Raw genomic sequence first — 13,463 nt, forward strand, 5'->3', positions numbered from 1 at the left:
TTCAATGTACATTAGACAAATCGATTTGTTCAGCAATCTTTAAAAGCCCACCACGATGTTAAATTTCGGCGATGTGAAGGTGAATAGAACATAGTCTCTCCCTACTCTTGGAACACTTACTGTCCACAGGGGGCAAGGTGTAGAGACAGAGTTGCAAACCACTAAGAACAGTGCTATGAATGGAGGTTTGTATCTAGTATGCTGTGACAGCACAAAGGAGGAAGACATCTCTTCATGATAAAGTCAGGAATCACTTCTTGGAGGAACTCACATTTGACATTTGAAGTCCTTACCATGTGAACAAGGAGAAGGAAGACATTTTGAATGAAAGGATAGTGTGTTCGGAATTGGTTGCTTCCGGTGGGTTCTTGGTCTCGCTGACTTCAAGAATGACGGCACAGACCCTCGCAGTGAGTGTTACAGTTCTTAAAGATGGTGTATCCAGAGTTCCTTCAGATGTTCAGATGTGTCCAGAGTTTCTTCCTTCTGGTGAGTTCGTGGTCTTGCTGACTTCAGGAGTGAAGCCACAGACCTTTGCAGTGAGTGTTACAGCTCTTAAAGGTAGTGTGGACCCAAAGAGTGAGCAGCAGCAAGATTTACTGTGATGAGTGAAAGAACGAAGCTTCAACAGCATAGGAGGGGACCCAAGCAGGTTGTCGCTGCTGGCTCCTGTGGCCAGCTTTTATTCCCTTATTTTGGGCAGCTTTTACTCCCTTATTTTGCCCCACCCACGTCCTGCTGATTGGTCCATTTTACAGAGCACCGATTCGTCCATTTTACAGAGCACTGATTGGTCCATTTTACAGAGTGCTGATTGGTGCGTTTGTAAACCTTTAGCAAGACACAGAGCGCTGATTGGTGCATTTTTACAGAGTGCTGATTGGTGTGTTTACAAACCTTTAGCTAGACACAGAGTGCTGATTGGTGTGTTTTTACAGAGTGCTGATTGGTGCGTTTACAAACCTTTAGCTAGACACAGAGTGCTGATTGGTGTGTTTATGATCCTTTGGCTAGACAGAAAAGTTCTCCAAGTCCACATCCTACCCAGAAGCCCAGCCAGCTTCATCTCTCAATAGAATGTGTGAAATCATAAAAATGTTGAAGAAAATGATGCATTGAAGAGCTGAATTCAGTTCAGTATAAATATATTGGACCATACTTGCAGTTGAATGCTGTGAAAGCATGAAGTACGGGCCAGGTGGGAAATTCTGACTGAACTGCAGCAGTGAGAATAGTGGGGAGAAGACAAATTTGGGAGAGAGATGATGAGAATGACAGGACCTGGTGACATGGGAGAAGACGAAGAGGGACTCCTAGATTTCTTTCTTGGGTGGCTAGGTAAATTTAAACCAAAATGAGAAATGCGTTGTAGCAGAGTAAATTGATAAGGTAATTCTATTTTGAGTGTCTATTAGACACCCAGGTGCATCTGTCTAACTGACTGTGGGAAATAAGTGTCTGAGCTCCAGGGATACAACTGAGTGGAGAAGATGAAGACGTGAGTACATTGATGGTAAGGGAAACTATGAAATAGAGATCTTTTGAAGAAGAGTGTATAGAATGATAAGATGGGGACGATAAGAATGCTTCAGGGTTGGACAGTATACCAGAAGCCTGAAAACAAACCAGAGATAGAGGGCGTTTACAGAGAAGCAAGAAAATAACCCAAAGAGAAAGACTTATGACGTAGAAGGAACAAAAGGAAGGGTGTTAATAGAGAGTGTTGTCAGTGGTGTTGCTCAGAGGTCAGAAAAATTAAGACTGAAAAGTAGCCGTTAGGTATACCAACTATTAAGAATGGGGATTGGAATAAGAACAATTTTAGAAGTCTGTTTGTAGGAGCTGCATAAGTGAATGAATGCTTAAGACGAAAAATAGAGAACAAAATTAGAAAATGAAAAGAAGGCCAGAGATAAGGAATTGAGGTCCATTAGGCCCTCTGTAGGCCAAGGGGAAGGAGCTGGAAAAGGGGGCGAGGCTGGAGACATGAAGCAAAATCCCAGGGTTAGGAAGAATTGGAATCAAGGGCACTTGTGGTCAGGCTGGCTTAGTAACAACTCAGCCTCATTGGACATGTGAATAGCACAACATCTTTTCCTCAAACTGTCTTTCTTTGTAGCCCAAGATTTATCTGAAGGTGGGTGGAGCTTCCTGGAAGGGACCTGAGAGGGACTGGAATTGTAGAGTCTGGGGATAAAATGGAGAAGGGAGTATTTGGAAGTCTTATTACAGGGGACATACGTTCTGATGATAGAAGGTAGGGATGAGGAGAGGGGCTGAAGGGAAGTCATATTTTAGGGGAAAGGTGGGAGAAAAGAAAACACTACCTGCCCATAATGGAAGACGGAATCTGGCAAAGGAAGGCTAACTCAGTGGCAGGTCCTCAGGGCTAAATGCAATCTTGGGAATGATGTTGCAGCTCTCATGGAATTTCTGTAACCCAAGGATGAAAGAGGCGCGCCTGCTCATTGAAATATCCCTGTCTCAAAATACCAGAATATTTTGGACCAAGTGACTTAGCCCCCTTGTGGAGCTATCTATATATAGGTCTAGGGAAGTTGTCTTCATTCTCCCTCCTTTTTAACTAGCACAAAAGGAACAGTGGTGCTATTTCTCCTCTGTCCTTTGATAGGCATAGAGTGTACAGGAATTTAGCTTGATGGGTGGCAATTGTAGTTGGACTGGTGATGGGAATGACAAAGCTTGTCTGAGAGAAAATAAATCTGTCTCACAGAGATCTGAAATCTTCTCTGGGGCTCTGATGACACTCAAAGTCACCATTACACAGAAGCAAGGAGGGAAGGAGGGCTTTTGTTTTGCAAAAGCACCACTGGCCACTGGGCAGGAGCCCACACACTGGTGATAGTGGCTGCTTTGGTGGTGACCCTGGTAGCTTTATTGGAGGGGCTGGTGATGGAGTGCCAGCTCGAAGTATTCCAGGCAGGTCTCCAAGTTCGGTTGGCTGGGACCAATTTAAGAAAACACCGAGAACAAGTATTTATGCTTCTCAAGCTGTGGAATGGAGTGTTTAAAAGCCACACAAGTGGAATTTAAAAAGCCACAAAAGTGGAATTTAAAAGCCACACACAAGTCCTGAATTCCAGTCACAACTCTTCCAAGTACTGAGGCAAGTTACTGAACTTATTGAATTTGAGAGTGGGACCTGAGTGAATGGAGCTTGGAGATATTGAGATTAGAATATTAATATTAATGGCTACATTTATGTTATAGGTTAGTGGAACTCAGGCATTGCAATTAAATTGTTTTCCATCTTACACTTAAGTGTAGTAAGCAAGTTTACTCAAAGTTAAAAAGAGAGGAGCAACAGTTAATTACATTAGAATGCTGCTGAGGCTGGGCATGGTGGCTCACGCCTGTAATCCCAGCACTTTGGGAGGTCAAGTCCGGTGGATCACGAGGTCAGGAGATTGAGACCATCCTGGCTAACATGGTGAAACCCTGTCTCTAATAAAAATACAAAAATTAGCTGGGCGTGGTGGCGGGCACCTGTAGTCCCAGCTACTGGGGAGGCTGAGGCAGGAGAATGGCGTGAACCCGGGAGGCAGAGCTTGCAGTGAGCTGAGATTGTGCCACTGCACTCCAGCCTGGGTGACAGAGCAAGACTCTGTCTCGAAAAAAAAAAAAAAAAAAAAAAGAACGCTGTCGAGCTTTCAAAGCAAAATGATTCCTAATTTGTACACTCAATCTGTAGCATATCTTGTTCAGACACATACTCTTCCCCACTTTCTTCTTACCCCAGTTTTATTCTGTCTTCGGGCAGTTTTCTTGTCATTCTAAAGGAAGATAACAGATACATCTATTAACTGTTTACTTTGCTACTTATTTCAATTCTACTGAATTCTAAAAATTTCACAGAGGTCCCGGTACACTGACTCATGCCTGTAATCCCAGCACTTTGGGAGATGAGGTGGGAGGACCGCTTGATCCTGGGGGTTGAGACTATGCTGGGCAGCATAGTGAGACCCCATCTCTACAAAAAAATAAAAAAATGAGCTGGATGTGGTTGTGCCAACCTGTAGTTCCAGCAACTCAGAGGCTGAGGGCTGAGGTGGGAGGATTGTTTGAGTCCAGGAGGTCAAGTTTACAGTGTACTGTGATTATGTCACTGCATTCCAGTCTGGGTGACAGAGTGACACTTTGTCTCAAAGAAAAAAAATCACAGAGGTAGAAGAGACACCAGTCTTGGCTGATTCACAGCTGTCATGTAGTTATCAAAGTGTGTTTTTTGGAACAGTTTCTCATTGGATGTTAATGTATCACATAAAATAAGGATAGTTATTTCACAGTTTAGGAAAGCCTGACTAATCATGTTTCATTTCTATAGTAATATAGCTTCCCCAAGACTGACTATGCTAACATGCATTTGGATCTCTCAAACTTATTTGACCCTGTAAAATATGAAAATGTGAAAGACATACTTTCCTTCAGAATTGTTGCAGAAATTGTATATCATGGATCAAACTTTGGGAAATTGTTTCTAGGAAAATGTGGGGCAGCTTGGACTTTTGGGACCTGAGATATTGAAGTGGAAAGAGTCCTGTAGAATCTTCTAGAGTGAGAAAAGAAAAAGATTGAGACATTTTTAGGAACTAGCTTTTGGTGTTTCGTGCTTTCTAATATGATCCCAATTTATTCCATTTGCACTTTAATCAGAACCAGGAAAATTGGAATGTGGGAATTCCAGTAACTCTCAGGCAAAATTCCTCATGTTACTCTTCTATGAGTGGTAGGGCAATACAGTACTGTGCAGTTTTTATACCAAAGACTGACTGGCTGTGTGTTTTTCTTAAACGAGTGCCAGCAATTTCTGGCAATGGCAATTGCTATAGCAAATACTCTGAACAATGATCAGGGCAAGGGATATGATATATTTTATCAAAATATCTAAAACAAGTCATAAGAGTGTTGTTTGAGAGATATTTTTACAAGGACTTTTGTCTTCTGCACATTCCAAATCTTTCAGGTGTTCTGAATGATTATCCTTTAGCCTAGGCATGATGGGAATTCTCTTCTTCAGAGCACACATTCATTGACTGTTCCAGTTACACTAGATAGCCCATGTGAAAACTTACTCAATTAGTGATTCTTAACCAGGGTTAGGTAAGCATACACAATTCTACATAGCTATGTACAAATATATGATACTTGGCCCATATGCACAGATTCTGATTCAGTAAGATTTAAGAGGGCCTCCTAAGTTTGTGTTTTTGCAGTGACCCCTGGGTGATTCTAATGTACACCTTGAGCTGAGAACCCTTGGGATGGATATAATGAAAATAGCAGAAGTAGACTATTTTTCATTTATGAAACAGCATGGTATGCTAGACCTCACACAGTTCTCATTGATGATAGTGAAAAATGTGCATTTTAAAGTAAAAATGATGATCAGACATCTTTATTTGCATCTGTGTCTCATATTCTAAATCCTTTGGAGGCAAATTTGGGAAAGTGGCAAAGTGAGAGGAACAGGCAAGATGCTGACTCACCTGCCTGTAGGTTGTATGTATAAAACTCCCTTTATTGAGGCAACTTCTGTGAGTGTGGCTTACAGGTACTTTTGATTTAGGGAAATATGATATTTCAGGGTAAGGAAAATAAGGAACACTAGACTCTGGGGAATGCTGTATCAAGAGAGGAGATAATGAGAGGAAAGTAGTGGAGCTGAGCATTCATATCTTGGCTTGATGTTCACATCAGCTCATTCTACTTAGATCATTGGCACAGCCACCGATGATAACATTTTGGATTTGCAAATAACAGAGAACCTTAAGCCACCCAATGCTCCCAAGGGGACATTGCTTAAAAAATGACAGTGAGAAAATGGGATGTTTGTCAAATTAGAGTACCAAATTCTATCATCCTTTGGTGGGAGTAGGAGGAAATCCTGGTTAACAAAGTGTACAACATCTCTGAATCTCCTAAATAAGCTTTCTAGGATGCAATGATGAAATGATAGCTTATTATGCAGAGAGGAAGATCCAATTATCTTCATAGTAACAATTTTACCTTCTGTTTTTCTGATCTGCTAGCAAGCTAAAAGAATAGCTTTTGAAAGAAAAAGTTGAAATTTCATTAACAGCTGATGGAATGGCTGAGATAATGATCTATCTACAACATCTGTCACCCTCCTTATCTCTTGAGTGGACTCAGAACTGTCCTAGGATGAAATCCGAGGATAAGGTGGGCCCTATATGGCTTAGAGCATGGGTTTCCTTTGAGTAGCCTTGGCTTAAAAGCTAATATCCTCAATCACACAGCACCTTTGAGAACCTTGGATTCCAGTATTGTTTCTCTCAAGGACTAACCACCTTAATCCCCATTTGTTAATCCTTCGGGGGAAGTGTGCATGATTTTATTATATATTGTGCATGATTTTATGTATATTCAAACCATAGGGGAAATGAATGACATTATCTATTAATCTGTTTTATTTAAAAAGAATCATTTGCCTAAATTTCTCTAAGTAGGACCTGACTGGAATCTCACATCTCTACCCCCACCCCCAAATACGCAACTCAAATATTACAACATAATTGAAATTAGATTAAAAAATTAAATGACATTTTGCGAACTATTTAAAAGGGTCAGCAATGTGTTTGAGCACTACGAGATTAACCTTTGCTCATTTGGGAAAATGCAGACTTCAATAGGGATTCTGTGGCTGGGGTTGCACTTGCTAAAAGTTTAAAACAGTAATTTTTTCCTAAGAAAGGTCATCTTGAGCTAAAATGTCAAATAAATTATTTAGATTACTGAATTAGAAAAGTGAGGATCTGACAGGCTGAATTTTTTATGCACATTAGCCGCAGCCAGGGTCTTTCTATGCTCTTTTTATTAGGTAAAGTGCACCCCCTTGCCTCTTATTAAAAATCTCTCCATTTAGTCCAATACACTTCCTTTGATAGATGACTGCTGCTTTTGAGCATCCAAATCCACGAAGCTGCTGAATTCATATGGCTTGTGTCCATTTTGCATTCATCCTATTACAGATTCTAGCAAGGAGACACACGAGTCAGAGAAAAGAACATACACATAAGCACACACATAAGCACACACACCACACACCAACCGTAAATGTTTGTACATATGCACACACATACATAAAGATATCTCCTCAAGCATGTACACAAACATGTATAATGTATATATATTCTTTAAGCAAGATAACATTTGACTTCAGAAAAATAAAAATGCTCTTCGAAGATAATATACACTCCTTGACTTACGATGGGATTACATCCCGGAAAGCCCGTGGTATGTTAAAAACATTTTAAGTCAAAAATGCATTTAATAACCCCCAAAACTCAAAGTTGAAAAATGTAACCTGAGCCACTGTAATTCTGAACTGTGTTTTTAATAGACAATGACTAATATCAGATTGTTCCTACTTAGGAAATAATACCAAAAAAGTAAATGGCTTTGTGACCATGTGACTGAAGGAATTCTCCTGGATGCAAAAGTACTCTTTGAAGGAACCTCTAGGTGCCACTGCCATCTTTGGTATATGGCAGTTTTCTGGTTAGTGCTTCTTTTATGGAGCACTGTGAGCCTTTTAAAACATTTCCTTGTTGTAGGTAGGTGATGCTGGTACTAGTTCTATTTTACACATAAGAATTTGAGTTATAGAGCTGTCAAAATTGTTGATAAGGCTTGGTTACTATCACATTTTCACATGTGAGTCCTAATATTGGCTCCTGGCTCCTTCCCCACCAGAATAACTATGTCGAATCTGTGGTTTCTTAAGCAGATAAGTTCTTTTGGAAGTTTAGTTGAATGTTTAGTTTGTTTGTGCCTATAGGTGGAAATGTACCTGGTATTCCCAAGTGTCTTCATACCTTTATACATAAAATACAGAGTATTCTGTATTTTTATGAGGCTTTTTGCTTATACTCCTTATGTTTCTGGCATATATATATATATATATATATATATATATATATATTTTAAATTCCTCTTTTTAGAGAACTTTATTCGCTAGAATAGTTATTTTTCCAAGCTGCTTTTTCATATCTATCTCAAGAAATTCTCTTTACTTGGCTAAGAATCCTAAGGCTTGTACAATCCTGGGGTAGAGTTGAGATTAGAATTCAAAATTTAGAGATTCTTGTTTCTAAATCTGCGGTTGAATTACATTCATTTCTTTTCCTCCTCCTCCATCTATACTTTTCATCTCCCCTCCCCCATTTTTCCTTTATTTCCTCTTCTTTGGCTGGCTACATACCTCTTGCTTGTTTGGATAATGTTTGTGCCCTGTATTTCCCAGCCTCCTTGAAGTTGGGCAGAGTTTATGACTATTTCTGGCTACTGGAATGTGGATAGAAAGGAAGTATGTCACCTCCGGGTTAAAGACCTGAGAAGCCCTCATGCACCCCTCTAGCTGCTTCTTCTATTACCATGGCGACTGAAGAGGGGCCTTAGCGGTGACGATAGGACTAAAACTTTGAAGCTGACCATGAGGAGAAGCATGCCTGCAGTAGACTTTCCATTAGCAACACATTAATTTTTGTTTGGTTAAACATTTGAGGTTTTGGAATTGTTTGTTACCACAGGATAATCTAGTTTATTTTGACTAAAATAGATTAAGGGTGACTCTTTATTCAGAATTTTATATTCAATGAAAATACAGTATATTTTATTGTTCCCGTCTTGACCGTTCATTCTAACCATTGCCCTCTTATATGGGGTCTCTGAGTATCCAAATTCATATAAGGTGAGCGTTTTTTTTCTTCTGCCCTCAATATTTTTTTAGTAACATTCTTATATATTGCCTAAACTTGACATCTCCCTGAGTGTCATTAAAAAACCAGGAAGTGCTGACACATGCAAAAAAAAGTTAAATCCCAATATTTCTTCCATTTATTTGAAGAAAAGATGTCCGGGCAGTTGTGGGATTTACAAATGTCCAATTCTGGAGAAAGAGTTCAAAAAGAAGAAAATGAAAAGATTTCAAAATGTCTATTTCTTTTATACCCCTGTAAAAATAAAGACATATTGCTTTATCCATGGCCCATTAGGTCACTGAAATTTGGAATGCATGACTGTGGTTTTCAATTGATGTTTAATTTGAATGCATCTGAGAAGTAGTCTAGGAATTGCTGGGCACTAAATATAATTTTGCAAATATCTGAATTTCTGGCACTGAAGTTGCACTAAGTTTAAGAGCTTATAAAATTGGCTGATGCAATACAAAGGATAGCTCAAACTTTCCCAAGTTTAAATTCCTCCTAGGGGGTAATACTCAGGGATAATGTATTCCTAAGCAACTTACATAAGTCAAGAAAAGGCCTGTTGGGCTAAGCGGGTTTTTATTTGTGACCCAGGCTTTTGTATGTTTATGTGTATGTATTTACCTGGGTATAATCTTGATTTACATGGTATTCCCTAGAAGTTGAGGTGAGGATATATTATTTTTTAATTCATGGTCTCATGACCAAATGACATTTGAATATCCCTAGAATAAGAGCTTTCAGTGACTCCTGAATTAATTCTAAACCCCTTTGTCTCTGCATTTTTCTATAATATAGTCTTTCTCTGTGCAAACTGCTTTCATTAGACACATTCTCTGATCTACTTGACCAGCTCATTCTGATCTTAGAGCCTTCATTCATATTGTTTAGTAACTTGGAATTATCTTTCTTCTTCCTCCACTCCTATCCATGAATTATCCATTCTTCAAGAGCCAGCTCCAAGCCTAACTCTTCCACTAAGCTTCTTTAATTACTAAAGGCAACAAATTTCTAGCAGCTGCCCTTGGTACTGAATTATGCCTTGAATGTGTTATCCAATAAATAATAAATTTCATGTGGGTGGTCCAAAGGATGGGGGTGGAGATGGAAAAATTGTTTACATATGGGTCCGGGAAATGGAGCCAAATTTTGAAAGCTGAGGGATGACCAATCAGTCAGAAAGGAGAAGACACAAGAAAATGAGTGTATCAGTCCATTATTGCCTTGCTACAAATACCTGTTATGGGCTAATTTATAAAGAAAGGTTTAATTGTTTCACATTTCTGCAGGCTGTACAGGAAGCATGTTACTGACATCAGTTTGGTTTCTGGGGAGGCCTCAGGAAACAATCAGGATGGAAGGTAAAGAGGGAGTGGGCAGGTCACATGGCCAGAGCAGGAGCAAGAGAGAGAGTGGGGAGGTGCCACAAACTTTTAAACAACCAGATCTCTTGTGAGAACTCACTGTTGCAAGGACAGTACCAAGGGGATGGTAGTGATCGTTGATGAGAAATCTTCCCCCATGATCCAATTCAGTTCCCACCAGGCCCCATCTCGAACCTTGAGGATTACAATTGAACATGAGATTTGTGTGGGGACACAGATTCAAACCATTTTTGAGTGAGAGTTGATAATGAATAAACCAAAAAACAGTTATATATGGGCAAAATGGGGCTAATTTCCTTATTGCTGAGTGTCTGCTGGGATGTTCCTTTTCCTTGTAGTTTAGCATCCTGCATGGAACTAAAAGTGAGCATCTCAAGAGATTGTTGACCAAGTTTCTAACTCCCTCTAATAAGGCCAGACTAAGCTTTTCTTAGGTTCTCTTTGTAATGAAAAGCTATGTTGCTATTAGTTGAGAATATAGTTAGAACGGGTGGAAGGCTTCCATATGTTCTGCCATAGTGTAGGTATCACCCATTCCACAAACAATAGGCCTCTCTGTTGCTGAGGAAATTAGTCAGGATTCTTAGCTGCGAGTAACAGAAACACAACCCAAACTAATTTAACAAATGGGAATTTATTGGCTCATCAAACAAAGGATTCCTGTGGCTAATTTTTCAAAAGAAGGAAGGTTCTGTTGTGAACATACCAATACATTTCCACTAAATCAAAAGCACAGTATGTCCCACAACAAATGTTTTGGCTTCCCCTCTCTAATCACTGGGACAGAACCTAGAGCTATAGTGGACAAAAATGTTCTCTTCCAGGCTAGGTACAGCAGGGAGTGTTGGGATACAGGGATGAATGCACGGAAAGTGTATAGGGAAGGAAGATGCTGGAGCAGATAAATTCCCTGGCTCAGAAACTCACGTTCAAGTTGATGAGCTCTAGTGGTGTAAATGTGACAGACTATTGTCCGAATGACTTCCCGTAGCATGTGAAGCTTGCTAGATGTAAACTTGAAATCCATAGGACTCACCAGAAGAAAACCTGCCCAGTCCTGTTGTGTAGATTGTGGCCTTTCCATGTGTTCTGGATTTAAAATGAGGGTGGTGGATGAGAGCAGGAAACCCGTGCGTGTGTGCATGTGTGTGTGTATGTTATGTATCTGTGTGAAATCCGTGTGTGTATGTTATGTATCTGTGTGGAGCCATGATTGATTGGATTAAGACAACCTTGATTTGAGGAGGTACTTGTGAGAAGGAAGAAAGCTGCATCTGAGATGCTTTTGCAATGCACAGTTTACACTTGTCTTCTGGTATTGATCTGGGATTCGTGGTGTGCAAGAAAGAAGTGGTTCTTGTTCTGAAGTGCTCGCCCAAACTGGGATATAAACAGGGCTTCCTGGTTAAAGCTTACCATAGGAGCAGTAAATTTCATACAGGCATGGGATAATCCAAAGAGCCTGAATTTCCTCTGCTGTAGCCATCAGAAGTCCCTCACTATCTCCACATGGTCACCAGGGCTTATCTCTTCTAGCTTATAGAGAAACCCTGTGTTCCTTTGTAGAGTGGGGGACAGATCTCTCTCTCTCTCTTTTCTAAGTTTCATAGGACATTGATATACAAATGGACTAAAAGTGGGCTCTGTATATAGTTCCTAGGTTGTTACTTCTTCACAGCAGGCAAGGACTGTTAGCTTAAACCCCCTGGTGCCAAACTCAACCCTTACATATCCAGTTGCTTTCAATATATCCCAAATAAACATATTTTAAGCCATTTAGAGCCTGTCTGCTTTACCTACACCACAAAACTATACCTAATATCTGTGAACCATAGATAAGATAACCCCTATAGCTATAAATGACCTCAAATCACGGCTGCTTTTCATAGCTCTCTAGCCCAGGGACTGCTAGACACAGAAGTCCCATCTCTGATTCCTTGCTCCCCTAGAAGGTCTCTTCTCCTCTTTTGCCTTCTGGGTGTTAATCACATGTTGCTATTTCTGTCAGGTCTTCTACTTATCCTGGAAGGAAAAGGAGCTTCTTCTCTCATGCAGCTCTGTCCCAATACCGGCCAATAAAACTTACTGTTCAATACTGACATCTTGTAGTTCTGTCTTTTCCTTAATCAGTTCTGAAATCCCTGAACTCACGATAGACATCCCTGCATTTTCTCCAGGAATAGTCAGAAGTGATATTAGAAGTATTTACCAACTTTTAGACCCTGAGCCCTCCAATTAGAATGGATGTCTGACCACTCAAAATAGACACCAGCTACAAACAACTGATACAGCTGTTCTGATTGATTATCAGCCCTGCATAAAAGTGTTTGCGGATGGGGCTTCAGCTGGTTGGCTCAAATCTTTAATTAGATTGAATGCCACCAGGCATCCAAATGGATTAGGTTTATTTGCTTTTTTATTTATTCAAGAATGTTCTAAGGGCTTACAATATGCCGTGTGCTGCCCTGAAGCTCTGCCAACCAGTGCTAATTGTAGCCGTCAGAACACTGTCTAGTACATGTGATTGAGACTTCATAGGTCTGGCGGGGCTGACATGCATGTGACATTCTCTGGGTAGAGAATCCTGCAGGGACTGTGGCCTTCAGAGCCGGGCCTTGTGGGCAAGGTGGGGTTGAAACAATGGTTCTGGATCCCTAGAATACACATGAGCTCTCAGCCAAGTTGTGGACATACAGGCCCACCAAACTTCCTAGGAAGCCTGAAGATGCTTAGGTTCCGAAGTTTGACCAGAGAATCTCTAGATGATGACTTTAGACTTCTAGAATCACTTCTGTACCTTGTGATAGATTTTCCCCCCATTCTAGATAGTTTAACTCTTCTAGGGGCAACTTGTGAAAAAATAGCATGATAAAACTCCTTGTCTGGGAGTTTCCTATTTTAAACAGTTGCCAGGCTAACATTGGAGGCATAAGTCTACTATAAACTAACTTCAGATATCAGAGCATTTGGGCTGGATTAAAGGTGAATAGCACCTTTGGCTTAAATACACCTACCATTCCTGGGATCCAGTTGAATCTAGGATCTTCCGTTAGATGGTGTTGTGGACTGAATTGTGTCCCACTAAATCCATGTGTTGAAGAGATCTACCTCTAATGTGACTGTGGAGACATGGCCTTTAAAGAAGTGAATAAGGTTAAGTGAGGGCGTAATGGTGTAACCCTATTCCAATTGGACTGGTATCCCTATAAGAAGAGGTAGAATCACCAAGGATATGTGAGTACAGAGGAGAAAAGGCCATGTTTGAGGACACAGAATAGAAGGTGGCTGTTTGCAAGCTAAGGAGAGAGATCGCATAGAAACTGAATGTGCT

This window comes from Hylobates moloch, unplaced genomic scaffold (genome assembly GCF_009828535.3).
Source record: "Hylobates moloch isolate HMO894 unplaced genomic scaffold, HMol_V3 SCAFFOLD_14, whole genome shotgun sequence".
NCBI classification, from domain to species: Eukaryota; Metazoa; Chordata; class Mammalia; order Primates; family Hylobatidae; genus Hylobates; species Hylobates moloch.